This window comes from Eleginops maclovinus, chromosome 13, assembly GCF_036324505.1.
Source record: "Eleginops maclovinus isolate JMC-PN-2008 ecotype Puerto Natales chromosome 13, JC_Emac_rtc_rv5, whole genome shotgun sequence".
NCBI classification, from domain to species: Eukaryota; Metazoa; Chordata; class Actinopteri; order Perciformes; family Eleginopidae; genus Eleginops; species Eleginops maclovinus.
In genome coordinates, this window is record NC_086361.1 from 10,191,774 (window position 1) to 10,212,673 (window position 20,900).

The 20,900-nt window shown below is 38.9% G+C and overlaps 1 long non-coding RNA gene across 1 annotated transcript; it reads right to left on the reverse strand.

The window, feature by feature from the left end:
* Positions 1-7,492: 7,492 nt before the first annotated feature.
* LOC134875162 (uncharacterized) lies at positions 7,493-20,327 on the reverse strand. Its single transcript, XR_010167172.1, has 4 exons — positions 20,021-20,327; positions 18,151-18,209; positions 15,338-15,578; positions 7,493-9,165 (listed from the first exon to the last, which is right to left on the reverse strand). It is a non-coding gene; the product is annotated as an uncharacterized LOC134875162 (long non-coding RNA).
* Positions 20,328-20,900: the final 573 nt, after the last annotated feature.

Sequence of the window (20,900 nt, forward strand, 5' to 3'; positions counted from 1 at the left end):
AAAGAGAGATCAAAGGTAATCTTGTACAAAAATAGGCGGGGGCCAACAAAAAATGAATGGGAAACTTGTGAATCATGACTAAAAGTTTGGGACTTGGCACTCATCACTTTTGACATGGGACTTAAGTGCAATGACTTGAGACTTACTTACACTAAAATATATTTGTTTAATAAGGTCCATGATGTAAAAAAACAAACAGAAATGAATTATTTTTAGCACAGTTTACAGATAATAAATAGTATTATCTGTAAAATGTACTGAACGTAAATGAAATGGCCTCTGAGTGTTGCATGATAATACATTATGCTGGTACAATTATTATTGAAGCAGCATTTTACTGTTTAAACAGATTAAAGTGGAGCTAAATGTAACACTTGCACATATTGTTGGTCAGTTGAGTATTATTGTGTAAGCATTAAAAGGATAACATTACATGAAAAACCTTAATTTAAAAGAATAGAAGCTATTGATGGCAGATTAATATAGGACTGGAAATGATCAAATATAAGTAGATTTAAATAGTTCTTAAGCACTATATTAAATTGGTAAATTGTTTAAATGCAGTGCACTCTTGTTAAATCACATTTGAATGAAGTCTCCTCTGACTCCTGTGGCTTCTCACATTTTGGGTGCAGTTGGTTCTTCATAATTTTCTCCTCCATCTCCTTCTTGTTTGCTCATAATGACGTTTTGAAGGACATCCCAAATTTTTAACATTTGCCAACCCAAAGCTCTTCATAGCCACCGGTTTGGTATAAGTGTCCATCAATGTGAGATTGTGACACATTTTTAAACAACGTTATAATCACCTCTTCTGTGCTGCTCTGAAGCATTACCATGTGAAAGCCCGCAGTTCCTGTGAACTTATTTGACCTCTGACCTCTCCTCTATGTCTCACAGACACATAGCTGCAGCTGCAATGGAGGTTCCCAGTCGCTCCTCACCCACAGACGGCAGCTCAAATTGGCTGCGCCATGTCTGCCCACCGGCAACAATGAGTGAGTATTATAAGTGCCTTGACTTGTTTTCACCATTAATGACTTATTGAGCCGCATTCTTCATGCTCTTATACTCTTAGCATGCTTCAAACATATTGGAGGCAAGACAAGTGGGAGCAGAAACATACTTGTATACACAGTGAAGATTAACGGCAGATAATAAAATAAACCTTTGTTAGACTGCAGATATTTCTGGAAAGCAGTCATATGATATTTGATAACCTGCAGAGGGTGCTGTGTTGAAATGAGAGGATAAATATGACAAAAAATGATAAACTGGAAAACGTGAGGGAGCCTTTTGAAGCAGTCATGTTGTGTCTGCCTTGTGGGAAAGACGGTAAAAACTATTCATATCTCAGATCAAATGTATTGATTGCTGATGTAAAGGTTTAGTTATGTCCATAATTCAGCATATTCCTTACCTAATGTGAAAGGTGCAGAAACCTCTTAATTCCCCTCATCATTATTACATTGTCAATGTTTAAATGACATGCAGAACAGTCACCTCTTGAAGGTTAATAATAGGAGATCTACCCTGAATGGTATTTGCATGCAACATAACTTGGTTTTATTAAGCAATTTTATGAAAACAGTGGAGGAATTTACTGAAAATAAATGTTTTTTTATTTTCAAATGACCTTGGGTACTCATTGTTCCAATAGCGTTTGGGTTTTCCTCCCTCGAGACGAAGGGATGTGTACTCAAGAGTGATTTTTGACCTTATTTTATATAAAAACATCCAGTAATTTGAAAGAATATAAGCAAATATTCAAAAGAATGTTGACAAAACATACATTTTGAAATGCACCATACAGCTGTATTTTATGTTTTAGTGGTCTGCTCATCATACGTGGGAGTCTCAAACCTCAATCCTTTGTTTTCTACAGAGTTTGGCAGGTTTTTGTGGCACATTTTTAAATCGTTTGTGCATTTGAAATGCTGTTTTATTTTGATTATTTATACCCTTAAATACAATTGTTCCTTTATTCTGCGTATGAATGCCATGCAAGATTCTGGTTAAAAGTACACACTGATTTTTTTGTTCCAATTGAAAAAAAGGATTCAATGAAGACAAACCTGAAACTTGCAGGAATCTTCTTCGACAGCTAAAGCCTTCGTCGCTTTGCAGATTCAGTCGATCTTGTTTATCGTTTTTAGTTTTTTCTTATGATTGTTATTCCTCAAACATGTTCACATTATCACACAAACAAACACATGTGTCAGACAGAAACATTCCTGCAGGCCAGGACTCAGACATGCAAAGGACACGGGTACACACTTTCTCACAGCACCATCCAGACACACCCACATCCACAGTGTGATGCAGACAGTTTGAAGGGCCTCATCTCGCCTGCCTTTCTTTGCCTGTCTGGTCCGCCTGACCCAGCCCTTTTATATGTCTAATTAAGTAGTCAGACCCTCAGCGTGCCATGACATACTCATGGCTGATTTCTAGCCATGTTTTGTGCCTGTGTCTTCGTCTGGACGGATCTGTTTTATATCGCAATCAATAAGATATTGTTTTCGGTCGAGCTCAACGCCCCCAGCGTCAAAGGGCTGGCGGAGTTGAGGGACGATTCACAAAATGTTCAAAAGCCTACACTAGACGGTTATTGTGGGAAACCAGCGAGAGGATGACTTTTAGACACAGGAAGAAATTTAAGAAAGAGGTTCAACTGAGCATTCCCATGCATGATCTTTGTCACACATTATGATCCAAACAATATGTGATTATGCGACCAAAAAGGAAAAGACAATAGATTCTTTGTGAAACTGCATGGTCAGTCTGCACTGTTTTTGCAAAAGCTATGCATATTTAGAACTAGCTGTCACATTTTGATGTTTGTCCGACCGTACACATGTGTATAAATTCCTTCCCATGGATTACTAGGGATGGACGACACACTTCGTCCTCCCGCCTGTCCCCTGAACCTCTCCTGACAGAGTCACGACCTTTGAGCTCTCATCAAAAAGGAGGCAAGAGGTTAAACTCAGCGAACCAGCAGGTCAACAACCTCTTTATCCAGCTTTGACCCCCCCTGCCGCTCTGCACTAAGGGAATAAACCAATGACCCTGATATCAGATTTAGGATTTCCAAAAATGTGTTTCTTTACATTTTTTACCAAACTACTATTGTATCATACAGTCTAAACAAACTAAGGTGCTTCTGAAACCTGAAAGAAGCTTAAAAGTTACAATTAGACCAATTACAGAAACCTCAATACTTCATTTACACAGTTTTGTGTGTCTCTCAAAAAGCAGTGATTCGTTTTTATCTTATTATCTCACGCCAGATGTTAATAGAAGCCTCACCAAAGACAGATTTTCCCAACAAACTTCTCACAAAGCATCATTTACTGTTAATCCAAATCCATATTATTTTCTTTCCAATTACTTGTTTCACGACCCCTCGGGTTGCAGCCCCTAGGTTATCACTTAAATTGTATTTAAAACATTTTAAAAAGCTGATTTGTCTTACATTGTGGTGGTATTAAAGGGTCTGAGTACTTCCTCCACCCCTTACTTCCCACTTTCAGGAAAAATTCATGGTATTAGATCAGGAGGGAGTGACTCAATAAAAACTAACAGCAGGATGTCGCAGGTGTCTTTAGGAGAAATTCCCAGCAGCCTGTGAGGACACTCAGCGACAATCAAAGGGATCAAAGGTCAAGCAACTTGAGGATTTAAAAGGCCAGCGAACAGGGTCACACAGAGCAACACATACACACACACATTCAAACACTCAATTGTGTGTAGTGAGGTGTTGAATTAGGGAGGAAGTGACCTTTGTCCGTCCGCCCCAAGGTCAGATCTCTTCATTTCACACTTCATTTCTGACCTCTGACACGCCGAGGAACATGATTTATTCTGTGGTTTTAAGCTGTTTGTTTCCATACCTTGATATATTCAGCACCTTTTTATAACAAAATGCATTCATATTTTCAGGTTTTTAATACTGACTGTTTGTTTCCTTTGTCTGGTAATGCAGTTCATCATAAGTGCAGCTAAGTCACAAGTTTTGATGCTAGAATTAATACAAAATGCAAGTTTAAAAAGTAATACCATAACTATTTTATAGAACCTACTATTGTCATGTATCAAGTGGTTGAATTATAAATCCTGTTCAAACCATAGATTAATACAATTGTGTTTATTTAAAAAAAGATTTCTGTTGCCTTCCTTACCACAAACAACTTGACAAATCACATTTTTATAATGATTGAGAAGTGAAGTATAGACACTGTTAAATTCTAATGTATTTTGTGTTTCTGATATGATCTTTGCTTGGGTATAACAGTCTCGACTTTATCTAGAAATATGTGTTGTTTAGCAGACATATCTTAGGAAACTTTGGATATTCCATCTTTCACATGACAGTAAATGATGCTACAGGTTACGATTGTCAAAACAGTATTACGCCCTAATGCAGTCCTTATTGTCTCATTCGAACACTGGGAACATTACTGTCACAGACTGCACATCCATATATAGCAGAGAAATGTAGTAGAGTTTAAATCAAATGATGTACTTGTTGGTCCTTTTCTTTTTATCTGATAATTGAATATTTTAATGTTTCTATTTTATTCTATTTAGATTTGAAACTGAAACTTTTGTTTTTTTTACAACAGAATAATCTCATTAAATTGGAAATAATCAGAATAATTGATAATTAAAATTGTCCTTGGTTGCAGCGCTACTTTGGTGTGAAATTGTCAGTCATGTGAATATTGTGCGTTCAAATAAAGTTTTATAAAAAATGTGACATTCACGCTTTAGATAGTGTGAAAAATAAAGTGAGTTTTACAGCAATAACCAATATAAACAGAGGCGGGGGAGAGTTATAGGCGGTTCAAGTCAGACGGCATTCTTTCAGAGACATTTTGTCTTCATCACCTCATCACACAGACGAGGATTTGCTGTTGAACTTGAACCCATTTCCCTCACACCGGCTGATTTCACGGTGGCAGCCTCAAGTCCTCCAGCTCCTCCCCCGTCCTCTCTCTCCCCCCCTCAGCACCATGCTTGTCTTTGTGAAGCTGTCTTCCTTGACTTTCCGCATCCCCCGTCTGGCCCTCTGCAACCTCTCTTCCATCTCTGCCCTCCCCTCCCCTCCCGCACATCCATTCTTCACTCCTGGGTTGGGGGGCTCCAGGAGACGGCCCACGGGACTCTCAACACAGAATGCTAATCAGGCCCTCGGCGGCACTTCCCACGATTTTCCTCCCAGACAGGAGCTTTTGTTTTGTTATTGATTCTATTATAATCAGACGGTTCCCGTAACTTTCCTGCTGTCTGGAGGCCGCTCTGCGGCAGAGGGCCTACCTGTCATATGGCCCCCGCTCACATTCACTCAGGATTGATGGTGTTAGCAAAACAATACTCGTTATCCTGTTGACAAGATCTACAGTGGTAAATAAGTAACTGTTGGGTTTTACACTCATTTAATACACTGCTAATTTTAGTTTGGTTTGAATCTCTAAGAATATCACCTAAAATGCTCTGCTATTGCTCCGGAATAAAATAACAAATGTTGATAAGTTTAACTTGTTGGTAAAAGACTAATTATATCTATTGTACGTTTTTTGTAACATAAGTTACTGTATTATTTCTACAGCTGATAGTAGTACTGTGTCTGTTTTGTTTTTTTTATTACATTTTTCACATAGCTACAGTTTGATGTAATTTTGTTAAAATTACTTTATGCACACAGGAAGTTTCTTGTGTGTACATGCTCTAATATAGTAACAGTTTAGTGGAACAAATGATGCAAAAATAACAATTTTACACTCTACAGGAAGCTGACCAAAGACAAGGTTACAAGGTTCATTGAAACCAAACATAGTTGAGGAGAAAACGCTTATTGATACCCCTGACGCAAAAGGCAATTATAACATAATTTTTATACAGTAAGATATTTAGATTCCTTCTTAGGACCACTTTTCCACCAATCGCTACAAAGCTGACATTTATTTTCTGTGGGTTTTTTTCTAGTCCAAACTGTCCACCTTCTTAAAGAAAGGGTGAAGAAAAGTTGAGAAATGATCATAAATGTGTAGCATTTTCCTACTTTTTAGTTTCTTCACTGATTGACAAAAACATTATCAAAATGGAAAGCCTTTCTTAATGATTTATTATATACAGTCCCTGCTGTCTTAACCATTTCTTCCTTACTATATTAAGGGGAAAGAACTTTGTACTTTGCATGCTTGGATGACAACTGCTCACTATGAACGATTATCCGTCATATCATGCGTAAAAACAAAGCTCAGAAACCGTTTTCCTGGAGCCCTTTAACCCAGGATTGTTTGTGAGCTGAATGAGGATCTCGTCCCTACAGATGTTTCCAGATGTTGCATGCAGCACGGCAGCAGCTGGAGGCACTGTCCTGCGCCTCCTTAAGAGCAGCTGTGCCGCGCCATGCGAGTCTCAACACAACATCCCGATGTGATTCTGATTTCACCGTTAACGGTACAGTGCGTGTAAACATTGATCAGTGAGCAAGTTCATGTGAGCATGTAGTTCTGCTCCCTGCTTTCGAGCTTCCTCCTCTGGATGTTTCTAACCTGGGTTTGCTAACCCGTACAGTTGAATTACATTAAATGGAGTTGGATACAACCACGTCCTGACCCTGAGGCCATAAAACCCAAAACAGCCGGCTCAAATTCAAATGTCTTTCAAATAGTTTACTCCTAAATGTTTCATGGAGGGTGGAGCCTCATAGTTGGCTCAGATTTTGTATTTGTAAAACATTACATATACCAAGTAGGGCTTTCACAATATCAGATTTTCACTACATGATTTTTATCACAATGACTATAGAAAACCAACAAAATCATAATAAAGCTCACAATCAGATTTATATTTATCCAAGACTTTATACCCTGAGTAAGTCTTGTTGAGTTGAAACCACGTTAGCTTTAAATATATTAATAAAGGATTTTCTAACCTAGGATTGGAGTGCCTTGGATGCTTTCAGACTGCCTTCCAAAGCCCAGCACCTTCATTGAAAATAAGCTGGATAGTCATTAATTTTAGATTTACTGACAACTTTCTCTATTAACAAAGATTCCCAGAGTTTCTGTAAACCGGTGCAGCACTACTTTTTTTTCATCTTTATCTTTGTTCGTTGTTCATACTGACCTCATAAGTTAAAATCATCCATTTCACAATGGTTAGATTTTACCTACATCATTCACACACATCACTCCAATTACAGGTTAAATGAACTGTGTGAAAGTTTATCAATTGTTGAACTCGGTGAGGATATTTACATGTTTTAGGGACTAAACAGGAACAGAAAGGCTCAGACACCCTAGTACTTTCCTGCTACGTTAACAATGTCAAATGACTTCAAATGGATTTACATGTGTTCACAAAGCTAACAGGCAATATGTGCAGGACTTAGTATTTTGATGATGTACTGTAGGAGAAACAATACGTGCGTTCTGACATATAACACACAGACATCAGAAATCAACACTTAGACAAACTGTTTCATGTAAACATTATTACTTTTATTGTTTTCAATTAACTGCAGTAGAAACAATTGCATAGTTAAAACATTGAGTAAATTAACAGCAGCTCACGTGCAAATCATGCTTATAAGACTCCTAAAACAGCAGTTCATAGTGCACTGTAATATAATCAATTACTCCCACTGACTAGTATTCAAACTGCATAAAATCTATTGCTCATATTCATGTTCCACATCAGATCAACACAAATTCCTATGCATTGAATTATTCATATCACAGTGGCAAAGGAGCTGAATTGACAAATGAAATGTGGAATAAATCCAGATTTCAGTTTCTGAGGCTGACTGTGCAATTAACAGCTGATTAAATCATCTCATTAAACACACTGTTTATAATGAACCTACGGCAAACACGCTCCAATAATATCGTAGTACACACATTGCAACTGCGCTCCTATAGTGCATATTGGTAAAATACCACAACTCTCACACAACATGAACCCATACATTTAGCTGTTGATGTGCAAACTCAACAATAAAATTCATGTGCAATCATTCATACAAATAGTGCAAACTTAACAGAACCCCCTCCTCATTTCTCTTGCATAGATATCAAAAATAAGTTTGATTGCATTAAATGCTTCCTGCAGTAATCCTAAAATGAAATGCATACTCTAAAAATAAAATCTAATGAAGTAAATTTAAATGAAGATATTATACACAAAATAAAAAAGGTATAATAAAAATGTGATGTATTTGACAGATGGCTGTGGCCAGAGCTGGTTTAACCGCCAAAGTATTTAGCATGCTAAGGGATATAGAGATGTACATAACACAATATATAGTTATGACATGAAATAAAATGTCAAAAAATATCGGAATGATTGAGTTACAATTCTTAGTTGATGGATCTTGACCATAAAACATTTTGACAACCCTTCATCAAAAAAATAATTTCAAATGTTGCAGGTGATCCAGTCAGAGATTGTCAACAATTTGATTGCAAACAACCAACATTTCACACGAGACAAATACACTACTCTAAGTGCTAGCTAAAGTAATTATAAACAAAGAGATTTCAAAAGAAAAGTAAGAAAAATGAATATCAAACATAAGATAAATTGCCCACCTGAAGGAGAATAATACTAAATGCTATTGAATACTAATAATACTCAGGAATAGTACAGAAAATTACAACTGCAGCTATTTAAAAAGTCAAATCTTTTTTATGTTTGAATCTCGAATGGCTGAATTTGTGTGTGCATGCATGTAATGGAGTGATCTAAGCCCTGACCTACATGAAAAATCTAGTGCAGATGTTTCCTGAACAGCTGTGCAAAGCAGTCCACAAAAACATTGTGTAAACACACACACACACACACACACACACAGATCACTTTGCCGTCTCTGTTGCAGCATCATAATAGCCGAATGTCAGTTTGTCCACGCATATCAAAATCTTCTTTCACGTGTCAGATCAAGATGTTGTGCTGTTGAAGTCACTTTTGTATCCATTACCAGTTTTAGAGTGTGTTAGAGACCGCTCCTGCTTTCACAGAATCAGTGCGTGCCCTCCTTTATGTTATCTGTTAATGATGTATTCTTGTGTGAAGTGAACATCGCTGGACTGAAAGTCACAGTCCAAAGGAGGCAAGGATTTGATGATTCCAAACTCCAGACTGGTCAGAAACCTTAAAAGAGGAGACAGAATTGACGTTAAAACCATCATTAAATAAGGTGATAGATAAATAACAACCACATTCATGTACAACCATACACTTTCACCTAGAAAGACCAAAGGATGTATAGTTTGTGCAATATTTAGAGCAACAGAGTTTACGTGTGTGGCCATTTTTAATGCTATATTCAAATATGTTAGTGAACTCAAAAATCAAGGCAAATCCCTGACTCCCTGTGTTGGTTCTTTCTGCATTTATGGCACAGAATAGGAGCAGAGACCATTATATAAGAGATGGCTCCCAAGAGATTATCTTGGTAAATAAGGCTGAGAAGTACAACATCTAACCATGCAATTAATGTCTGACACGTGTCCTCCATGACACACGCTTAGAAACCATCGGCCTTAGAAAGCACAACATTTTTTTACCTTTTCTTATTTAAACTTTAAGCTCTCAAAATGTTTAATTGAAAGTAGTTTGGTTGGTCTTTAAATACATCAATAAGCAAAGTCTGGTTATTTCATTTAAGCTACATTTGATCAAATTACCATAAAACATGCTATCTCCGCATAAAAGAGTTTAGTCATATTGCCAGCCCAATGTGGAGGATTGCAGCAGGATATTGTGTAATGGATCATGTTCACAAATATTTATCAGACTGTGAGCTTAGCCCTGCGTAATTTATTTAAAACCTCGCTGCTACTGTATATCGCCTTCTGAGTGGCCTTTACTGTAAACTCCCTTTCACTGCCCATAGATGGCCCATTAATGACAGCGGTACAAACACATGCACACCAACCAACAACCATCCCAGACAGATGAGATAAAATATGTCCCCCCCCTACTCAACCCCAAAGAACACTAAACTCCAGAACCACCATGTCTGTATTTGCCAGTCTAGACACAAGCTGCTCCTCCAATCACCAACATGCCACCTCCTCTCCTCTCCTCTAATCTCCTCTTCTTCTTCCTCTCCTCCCTTCTCTTTCTCCCTCTTCTCTTCCCCCTTCTCCTCACCCCCACTATCATTGTCTGAACTACCAAAATGTTTTTTCCCACGCTTTATTTTCCCCGTCCTGTTTGCAGCCAGGCAGCAGGGGGAGGAGGAGGGGGACATAGGGGTGGAGGGCAAAGGGAGTTGGGGGGGAGGTTGGTAAGAACTGATGGGGTCGCCATGGCAACCCCACATTGGCATGCCCCTGATTGGACTATGTGGTGGCTAATTATTCAGCGCATATGCTTAAAAAAAACAATAAAGTAGGACGTATTGAAATGCAGAGCCGAGCATCGCATGGTGTGTGATTAACATATGAGCCCAGCGCTGCTTTTGATGAAAGACGCCTCAGTTTCATCGCTCCATGTAGAACTTAAACGCAGTGTTTAATTTTATGTGCATGTTAAATACATTAGGACATGTCTTCTGAAACATTCTACTGTAGTTCTTTTTTTTGTTTTACAATTTTGGTTTTGCGGAATGTCAAACCTTTTGTCGCAAACTTTTATTTTTGTCTGAAAAATCGAATTAGGCTAATTTTATCAATGGGAAGATCAATGATAAAGACCAAGTCAAAATGTACATTGAGGGTGCAGCAACTGCAAGAGCAGCATGCTAATGGCAGGCCTCTGAGCACTGGCATGACGGACATGTTTTGTGCATGTGTTTTGCGTGTGTGTATGTGTGTGCCTGTGTGTGGCTGTGTGTGTGTTTCAGAGGCAGTATGGTCTGCTGTGTGAAAGAAACCCGAGGGGTAGGGGATTGTGTATGTGTGTGTGAGGAGTGGGGGGTAACGTTAACAATGGTCGGCATTGTTTACCAATCTCCCTCGTCCATTAATCAGGACGATCCGGCTCTAATTGGCGTTTTGGTTAAGCTGGTCTCCAGACCCCCGTCCCCTCCACTGGCCTAAATAATGGCGTTACGCCACAAGTGCCGCCACACATTGGGGAGGACAATGTGCCGCTTGTCTGAGGGCCCAAGATAGGATCCCCACCCTCTCCTCTTCCCCTCCTTTCTTAGTGCCCCTTGCACCCCCCCAAGATAAACCTCACACAGGAGCACAAAGAAGGCCTCTCACTATTGAGATCTCACTGTCGCAGCCTCCCTCTCCTCGTCTGTCTGCCCCCCCACTGCTCTCTCCAGTCTTCCTTAGTCATTCACTAACTAACACCCTCAACTCATCGTCCGTCCCTCGTTTGTGGCGGTCAGAGTGAGAGTTGCAGGTCATAAAACCACATTGAAAGAGGCTATCGTACATATTCCCTATTTAAAAGGTTGGCTAAATTGCAAGTTGGAAAACATCAGTTCTAACTCTTTATACGAGGCGTTCAATTGTTTTCCTATCTGGTAAAAGTCCTATGCTACTCTTAAAGTTGAGACTTGTAAAACATTTCTTTTAAATGCACATGAGGCTAAGAGTCAGATAGAGTTACTATGATGGTTTTCATCCAAATGCAGCTAAGTAAGTAACCTTACTGTATATAAGGTTGGATTATTAATTCACAGTCATTTCCATTAATTCCCTAAAAGACATTTATCTGATCTTGGACTTAAACCAACTGGGGTCGACATAAAAAATGCATGATCATAGAGCATAAAAAAGGGCCAGAAAATGTGGCTGTCTGATGGAGATGAAAGGTTTTCACTCAACAGCAACAAACTGATGTATATTTTTTTGATTATTTTAATCTTATGTCCAACAAAATCTTAAAATAGGACATTCCTCCAGTCCAAAAATGAGTGACGGTTGCTGATTACTCCTGGCAAGAAATATTCTTCTTCAAGCCAATAGGAGGTGTATTGCCCATCTGAGAAAACTACAGTAAGTGTGATAACAAGCAGAGATTTATGAAGACCACCATGTTGCTAATTACAGCTCCTTGAGAATGTCAGGGATGTAGGTGTTTTTCTTTCTCCCACTTGATCAAACAAAGCTGTGTGCACTCGCCTGTAGCGTAAATTTCGTTTGAATGCTCCACACACACAAAAAAATGCTAGTGGTGCAAAATTCTAACTCTTTGTAATCAAAAGAACAATCTAATTAAAGTCCCAGATGCCGAGCACTCAGAAGACTTTTTCGAGCGTCTTGAAAATCCACAAAATGGTCGATCGTCAGCGTCTGCAGCATGACGACGGGCACCGAGAAAGCGACACAGGAATCGCAGCTGCCCTCGAAAATGCCAGCTTGCCGACACTCAAAAGCCACCGGCTCTACGATTTCCTCCTATCTCATCCCTTTTTGCACGTCTCTTGGGGCGATCTCTACAATTAACACACTGGCAGTAATTAACACTGTCTTGAGGCAACCAATGGTGCGGAAAGGATCGGGGCCAAAATGGAGTGGGGGAAGGTGCAGTGTACGCTTTCCACGTTCCCTCTGCTACAGCTGCCATTTTGTGCCAGTCTTAACACCTAAGATGGTGGCAGGACTGTGACTTGCCGTGTGGGAGAGCAGGACAAACTGGCAAGGGAGGGGTCGGAGAAGAGGAGGCTTATGGGATTGAGGAGTGACTCTTGTATTTTCATTCTTCTCGTTATGTTGCTGAACGGTTACAAGACAGAATGGAGAGAGGCGGAGAGACAGAAAGAGGCATTATTGTCAGATTGGTGCCCTACATGCACCACACATAGAAGAGGAATTTTCCCACATATGGACACCCCAAGACACACACACACACATACACACACATTCACATGTCAGAGAGGAAGAACAAAGTGTGTACAGTGTGGGCACGAAACAAACAAACCCTGTGATGGTCTGTTTTTATAAAAAACGTGTAATTTACATGTGCTTAATATACACCGCACACATACGAACACACACATGTGCCCATGCATGACACACACACTCACACTCACACTCACACTCGCACACACACACACACACACACACACACACACACACACACACACACACACACACACACACACACACACACACACACACACACACACACACACACACACACACACACACACACACACACAAACAACCAACACAGCCGTTCTCATGGTATGGTCTGCCCCTGAGCATGCAAATGACATTCATTATGCAAATGCATACAAATCAGAACCAACCATCTGAGAATCCAAGCTGGGAAAAAAACGAAAAGAATAAAATTAAATGAAGGAGGGGGGAAAGCAAAAGAAAGGAGAGGCATGTTGGGAAAGTACAGTGTCAAAAAGAGCATTTGACTAATTGTCAATGAAGAAAAAAAGCTTCCAACATGTTTTTTTGCCAACAATAAAATAAGGTTTGAAGGCATTAAAGGCTTAATTAATCTTGGATATAAAAAATTGAACTGCAGGCATTAGCGATAAATGAATGGGAAGCATCATTAAGAAGTTTTTGATATCAATTCAGTATTTGAAAATGTCTTACGGTCTTATTTTACTGATGTGCGGGTCTTTTCAAGATGAATACATTTGGGATTTTGGTAAAGGCAATTGATGTTTATGGAGCTGAGCAGTTTACAGATTTGTATTTCTAGATAGTATTTATTCTGAACAAAGTTACTGGAGATGGGGTGAAACACACACACCATCTTTCCTCACGGCCTCGTTGTGCCCATCGATGACACACTGTTGACTTGTTTGAGACAAAGCCCATTATGTTCTTTTAGCAAGGAAGGCAGAAAATCAACTGCAGAAGAGCATTAACTGGAGGGGAGATGCTCCAAATGATGGCAAAGTGCCGCTAATTGCCTCTCGAGGTGCTCCTGTCTTTGTTTCACCTCTCTCACCACCACTGCCTCTGTAGGACATGCTCTGTAAAACCGCAGGAGAGTTGCATGCACATAATCATCCCTTTGTGAATCATGCAGTCCCTCAAACAAAAAAAATGAGGTGGTAGTTGTGTATTTTTCTGTCCACCACGTGTAGTTAACTTCTCATCTAACGACTACAACAACAAACAGATTTTCCTTAAAAAAAAAACCATTCAAGCAAGAAAACTGAGCTAAGACCAAAATGTAGCCAATTATCTGGCATCAATTAAAAAGGCAAAATGAAGGCTAATTAAAATCCGATTGAGGCCAAATTCTTACGCAAATGAAGCGCAATTAGACAAAGAGATTCTGTGTGCGGTATGTGTGTTGGTTGTAGGAACAGTGTGTACATTTTTTTTTAGTGTGAGAAGGAGAGAGAAAGGACGCAAGAAAAAGAAAGGCCTATGACTAGAAGAGCGGATTGAGGATTGTTTTAGGATGTTGTTTTTTTTACATTTATCTCAACATCTTAACCAAGCACTTTACAACTTTAAACTCTCTATTCAGATTGTTCTTAAAGTAGCTGTAGCTCATTAACGCTAGTCGCTTTACTCTTCACTCATTTGTACTTGCAGTGATTTCACATTTTTCAGAAACAAAACCTTAAAACAAAACAGGTAAAGATCCTGATTTGATGTGTGATTACTTATAGGCCTGTAATCTAAAAAATGTAATTAAAAAAACATACAACTAGATAAAGCCCATAATTCTCTGGGCCACAGTGCAGAATAAACCTCTCCTTGTGTAAAGTACTTGAGCTATAGAAAATCTATTGATGGATTGGTGGGACATGAAGGTGGTAGAAATAGGGTTTGTCAATCACACTATTGCTTTAAGTGTCTAAATTGGCCTAGGTCAGCAATGCTTGATTGTGGCCCCTAACTGACAGACTGCCCTTCATCCCTCCAGTATCACTCACTGCAGAGACTCAGAAGAGGGTTTAAATCACTGTAATTAATTTCCTTAACTTGCTTCTTTGTTAATGTGATGTATTTCCTCCTTAAGTGAGATGTTTGGACAGAAGAGGAACTGATTTATTCAATAGCTCAAACTTAAGTTACACCTAAAGACTGTAGTTTTCCAAGAGATAACCGTACATTTTAAAGTAAAAATTATCAGATGTATTAGTCATTTTGTGCTTTATGTTTTTAGTAGGAGAAGGTGTACATATAAACTATTGAGATATATTGATTTGTTTGCAATTTTTAAGTGGATACTTGGGAAGAACAAAGGAGCATTCAAACACTACTGCACATCTATGCCCCACCACTGCAGCATTTCATGTTACATTGAAACCCATTTTCTGTAAAAAAAAAAATCAAATATAGTTTTGTTTTTTTGTTGCCTTGGTGCAAATTAGATCCTCTATGATAGATCTGTCCCTCCCTTTTATCAGATCTGATGTAACACAGCATCATACCTTCACATCATCGCTTGGCAACCTCCATCGTCTGAGCCCCTTCCTGGTTCTTTTGATGTGTTTTTTATTTAGTCTTCTGCCTCCGTGCAGGCGTGTAATGGGATTCTTGTTACTTTCGGTTATCTAGCTTTATGAAAAATGTGCATCACTCATACAGCTAGATAACCAAAGATAACAGACAACCCCTCCAGCCTGCGAACATAGCTCTCTGCCCGCAGCACACACAGCCTACGACACACACCTGGAGAGACACAAGGACAGGGAAAAATGCTTTTATTCACTAAAACAAAGCTACTTTAGTCTGTTTCACACATTGTTTCAAGAGTGGAAATAATGACAATAATGGTCATAAATCTGGAGTGTTAATGCATATGATTTATTGCTTGGTGTTAAAAATGCCTCAGTGAAATGAGATGAAAAACAAGCATGACTAAAGATTCACAAGGGATACTGCTGGGAAAACACATTTTCCAAGCTATTAAGTGTCTTTTATATGACTGAAATGTGAATGGGTTCTTATAGGAATTCAAAACAAAGCATTATAGCCGACAATCCAGTGATCTAAAGAAAACAACAATAAAAATCTTTATGAGGGGCATCAGAATCTCGGGATGAAATAGCACTGAAGGGAATAATTTACACAAATAGACCTGTAAGAAATATTACAATATAGCAGAATAAAAAGGAGGAAATCCCTCGAAAGTTTAACACAAACACATTTTAGTCAAGGTAAATACTTTGGTGATATATAAAGGTAGTCTATTCAGTCAATTTAATGGCGAACCTGGAAGTATTTTAACTGTACAGACAGATAAACATATACTTCATGAAGTTTACCTGATCATTATTCAAATAGTACTGGCATAAATAGTTTAAAAACCTCAATATCTTTTCTGCACATACTGCTTCAAAACATTTTTTTGTTTGTTTTAATATGCTTAGTACAAAAGAACATGCAAGTGCCATCGTCTCTAAAGACTCATTTTTCACCTAACTGCATTAAACAGATTAGAATTTAAAATAACCTATATTATATAGTAAATTGATGAAATGTTTACAAATATTGCGTAAACATTTAATATCAATAATTTGAGTCACATTATGAATATTTTTATGCTTTCATTTTTTCCATTTATGTATTACTTGATCCATTTTTTATTATTTATAGTATGTTCATATCTACATTTTTTACATCATTTCCATAGTACATAATTATCTACAAATAGTAAGAGACCCACCCAAATACAACCACTTTCTAAAATGTACATAATATATATCCCTCTATTTATTTTCCTTCTTTTAAACAGTTTTTTTTAATAAATAATGGCCTTTGGCGTGAGAGGGGAATGACGTCAATCCTATAGCTGGCTTTCAATTAATGCAGCGAGGTGTGATGCCTAATTAACACACACACACACACACACACACACACACACACACACACACACACACACACGCACATCCGCGCGCACACACACGCCATTATGAGGATGTTCTTTCTCACAGAATCGTGGAAATAGGCCACTGCCTTCATCCACACATTTTTTTAAAACACTCTTTGTAAAAATGCGCTAAAATGCAGATTTAGATATCGTTGCCCTACGCATAACTATATATTTTACGCCTACATTTACTTTAAATATTATTTCTGGACGGGTTCAGATAGAGATGAATTATAGGATGCACACAATGCTTTGGTTTGTTGCCAAAAGAAATCCATTAGTTGAGAGCATGTTGCTGTTCTGCGTCTGCAGGTTGTGACACACACGCGTTTAAACACGAGCTCACGAGTTCAGCGTCCACCTCAACAGCTATAGGTTATTTTACGTATATTTTAGATTAGTTACGGATTTTCCTTTTTATAAATGTTTTATTTGAAATACCACATAATTGTCTTTAACCATACCCCTTAGTGTCATTCTTTTTGTGTGTATGTGAATATAATTTGGATTAAAGTGAAATTAATTCTCTGAATGGCTACATACATTTCTCCCAATCAAGTCCGTGTGTGTTTTTAAGTTTTTACAAAGCTAAAATTATACTTTATTTTGCCAATGAAAAAATACGCCCGTAATAATTTGACACGTGCGTTTATTGCTGTCTAAAACAGACTAAAAATGATTTGTTTTACTGCAAAGCTTTATTTATTTATTGTATTTTGTAGCATACTTAGGCTGTATTTTAAACAAACGTGAAAGTAACATAGTAAATACTGAACACTGCTGAATCGAAATTAATAGTTGAAATGAGACTAATAACTCTAAATTGAAACTGTTGTAGAAACTTTCACTTTTTTAAATTGACATCTGATGCATTCCTGGATCCAGGTTACGAAACCAGTATTGCGTGTAAGTCATGGAGTTGATTTGAAACCCCTTTCGGTTACCTAAATAATGTTAAAGAAGGGAATACAAACATATGGTTGTAGGGGAAATTTACAGCTCGTTGGGTTAAAGGTACTGTAACTCTCGCCCCATTGCTCACAGTACCTTCACAGTAACACAGTGAACATGTTGTACTTTATCAGATTGTCAGGAGCATGAAAGGCTGCTGTAAACGATGCTAAATCTGAGCGGAACCCTCGCGTCCACAAAAAGGATCCCGAAAGGATTTTAAAATGATTTCCTGGAGTAATCAATTAGTTCCACACAGCGTGCTGCTGCTGCGTGCTCCGTGGGATTTTCCTGTATATGTTTGTAGCGCAAGGCAAATATGTTGTAGCTACTATGAATTTTAATTGTAGATGCAGATTGATTATCAATGGTAAATCCATGAATCCATGGCGAATACAAAGTGAAATCATTCATATTCACCTGAGTGGCGGCTGGAAGTAGTTCTCGTCTTCATTTATGTTGCTTTTGTTTGGATGTTTCTGAGGGAGAAAAAGAAAGAATGACTTGAAGATAAACGAAATAAATCACCATGCACTTCTTTAAAATGAGTAAACTGAATAGCACAAGAGCCCTCTATTCCTGGAAAACACCTTTGTGGGAAATGTGCCTACTGGGTCAGAGAAAGCACCAAACTAATCCAGTTTGTGTTGCTCAGCAGGGGGGCTCTGCACCTGCAGCTCCACTGACTGCAGCATAGAGAGGCTCCATGCTGCTGCAGACTCAGCAGCGTCACATTACAACATGTTAGACGTGTTCCTCTTACAAGTCTCCTAACTCGCGATCCATTGCCACCTGTCACTCCTGGCTTAAACGCGGACTTAAACAGGTGAGGTCAACTATGAATCTTCCTTTAAAAAAAATGTAAAAACCTGGATTCACCTGCTCCGTCTAACTGCAGAGTCATGCTGTTATGATAAAGCTCCGATTCACGTCCTCATTTTGGGAAGCACTTGACTTATTTCGTCTTTGCGTCCTCTGGCCTGAGTGAGTTATGCTGTCCTTTTCAACTGGAAAAATTATTTATTTTTCATACAAATAAGATTTACATCACTGTAAATCTTAATAATAACGTCCGAAATATAGTAAATAAACTTCTTCAGTACTTTCCACATTGTCAGCTACAGTTTTGCGTATCAATTATGAATACAACTCCACTAAATACGATGCATTCAAAAGCCCTACTATAGAAAGGTTATGTAATAACTATAGAAATAAAACCGATACACGCGAGATGGAGGTCTTACTACCCACTCACACAGATTAAGCAGGCCTTATGTAAGAGCTCTCCAATGCTGGCACGTATACTGTATAATCCTGCAGGAAGCTGCTGCGTTCATGTAGCCTACAATAATCACCTTTTTTATTTGTTTCTACATGCTTTCCCCCCTGCTTGGCCTTTTCAATACGTAATGTGTTGACAGCAAACGGGCCAAAACACAACACAACGCTGCTGGGGCTGCCCGAGGCCACCCTGACACCGCCACAGGCCGAACCGAGCCATATTATGGTTACACCTTTACCATGAGTTGAGGTATAGACCAAAATTTAACATTTCTGCTGTTTTAAAAAAAGAAGTGTTGCAAATGTGCAATATGCACTTTTGTTATTGTATTAACAACACACAATGTGACTGATCCAGGGTCAGCATCACGCAAAATATTCAAATTCAACATGTCTTAATTCATATCAGAGACACTAACGCAGAATTTGAAGTTCATTGAGTAACAAAAAAACCTGGCATTTTCTTAAAGGTATGTTTAAAATCTGGGTTAAATGGGCAGGAGAGATTGCAAGATGGACATTCCTTTGTACACTTTTAACAATTATACAATTAAAGATGACTGGAAACTAATCAAAAGCCCACACGTGACTAAAGTCCGAGAAAAGGCCACTTAATTCAGTGCTGAAATTGGTTGTATTCACAGTGATGCTCAGAATTCAGCAGACTCCCTTGGACATAGTATCGTGCCAAACAAAAGTATCTGCAGCCACAAGTGAAACTACATATCTGTGCTGCTGCCATCACAAGATGTTCAGCCTTTATGTTCTCATGCTGCTTTTTACATAGACCTCAAACCGAACTGAGAAAGAGCACAAGGTTCCGGAAGAAAATGTAGATTTTGTGTAAACCATCTCGTCGGCCTCCAGATCCTCACTTATTTCACAACAGGGTGAAACACACAGTGTGTTGCAGCGTAAAAGCGCCTGAGCTCGCAATATAAATCCCTTACTGCAGGTTTAAACTCATATTCAACCACAAATCACTCAAAATACAAAAAAGGCTTCTTACTGTGTCCTCCTTAGATGCAGCAGGATGGGTTGCACTTGGTTTGGATGAGCTCCTGGTAGCCAGCGGTCCCTCCGGACGTGCCGCATGCTGGGAGCCAAATGAGCGCGTTCATGAGCGGCGTATTGAGCTTTGTGGCGACTGCGCATCGTGACGTCCCGCCGGCCCCGTCCATTTGTTTAAATCTAACGGGTTCCCTTTTTTTCCTTTCTGCGTATATCGTCACACGGCTCTCCTCCACATCCACAGCCCGCGACATCCCCTCTCCATCGCGGGGAGTTGGGGCAGTCCGCCTGGATGGCTACATCTCCACCACCGTTGTCTCCAAATGGTTTAACATCTCATTTGTCCCCAATCATATACGCGGTCCAAGGCCCACCCCCTTGTGAGTCAGTGAGGTAACACTGTTCCCACCCTCTGAGATTTTTGATATTATGCAAGACGATGTAATTATAATAAGAAGCTGGCAGCGTCTCTCACGCCCCCCAACAGGCGCATGCAGAACTGCATGGTGGCGCCATCATTCATTCAGCCACCTAACACTATTTCAATACCTATTTTTTTCCTCAATATGTGTGCTTCATCTGCATCATATAACACATAATACTGAATTATAGTGATTTGTTTGCCTGCCAATATTTATCATATCATCATATTTCCAATTGGGAATTTAGCCATTATTTGCAAAGTGTTCATTTTGGGCTCATGTATCACCTCAGCATCACTAACATATTGTTACCACTAGGCTATGATTGATAATGAAATACTTCTGTCCCTCATATCTTTTAAACAATATTTGTAGACCTTACTTGTAAAACAGGATTTTCAGATTGTTCAATTTGAAAAATGTTGCATAGCTTCTCACCACATACATCTCCGATAT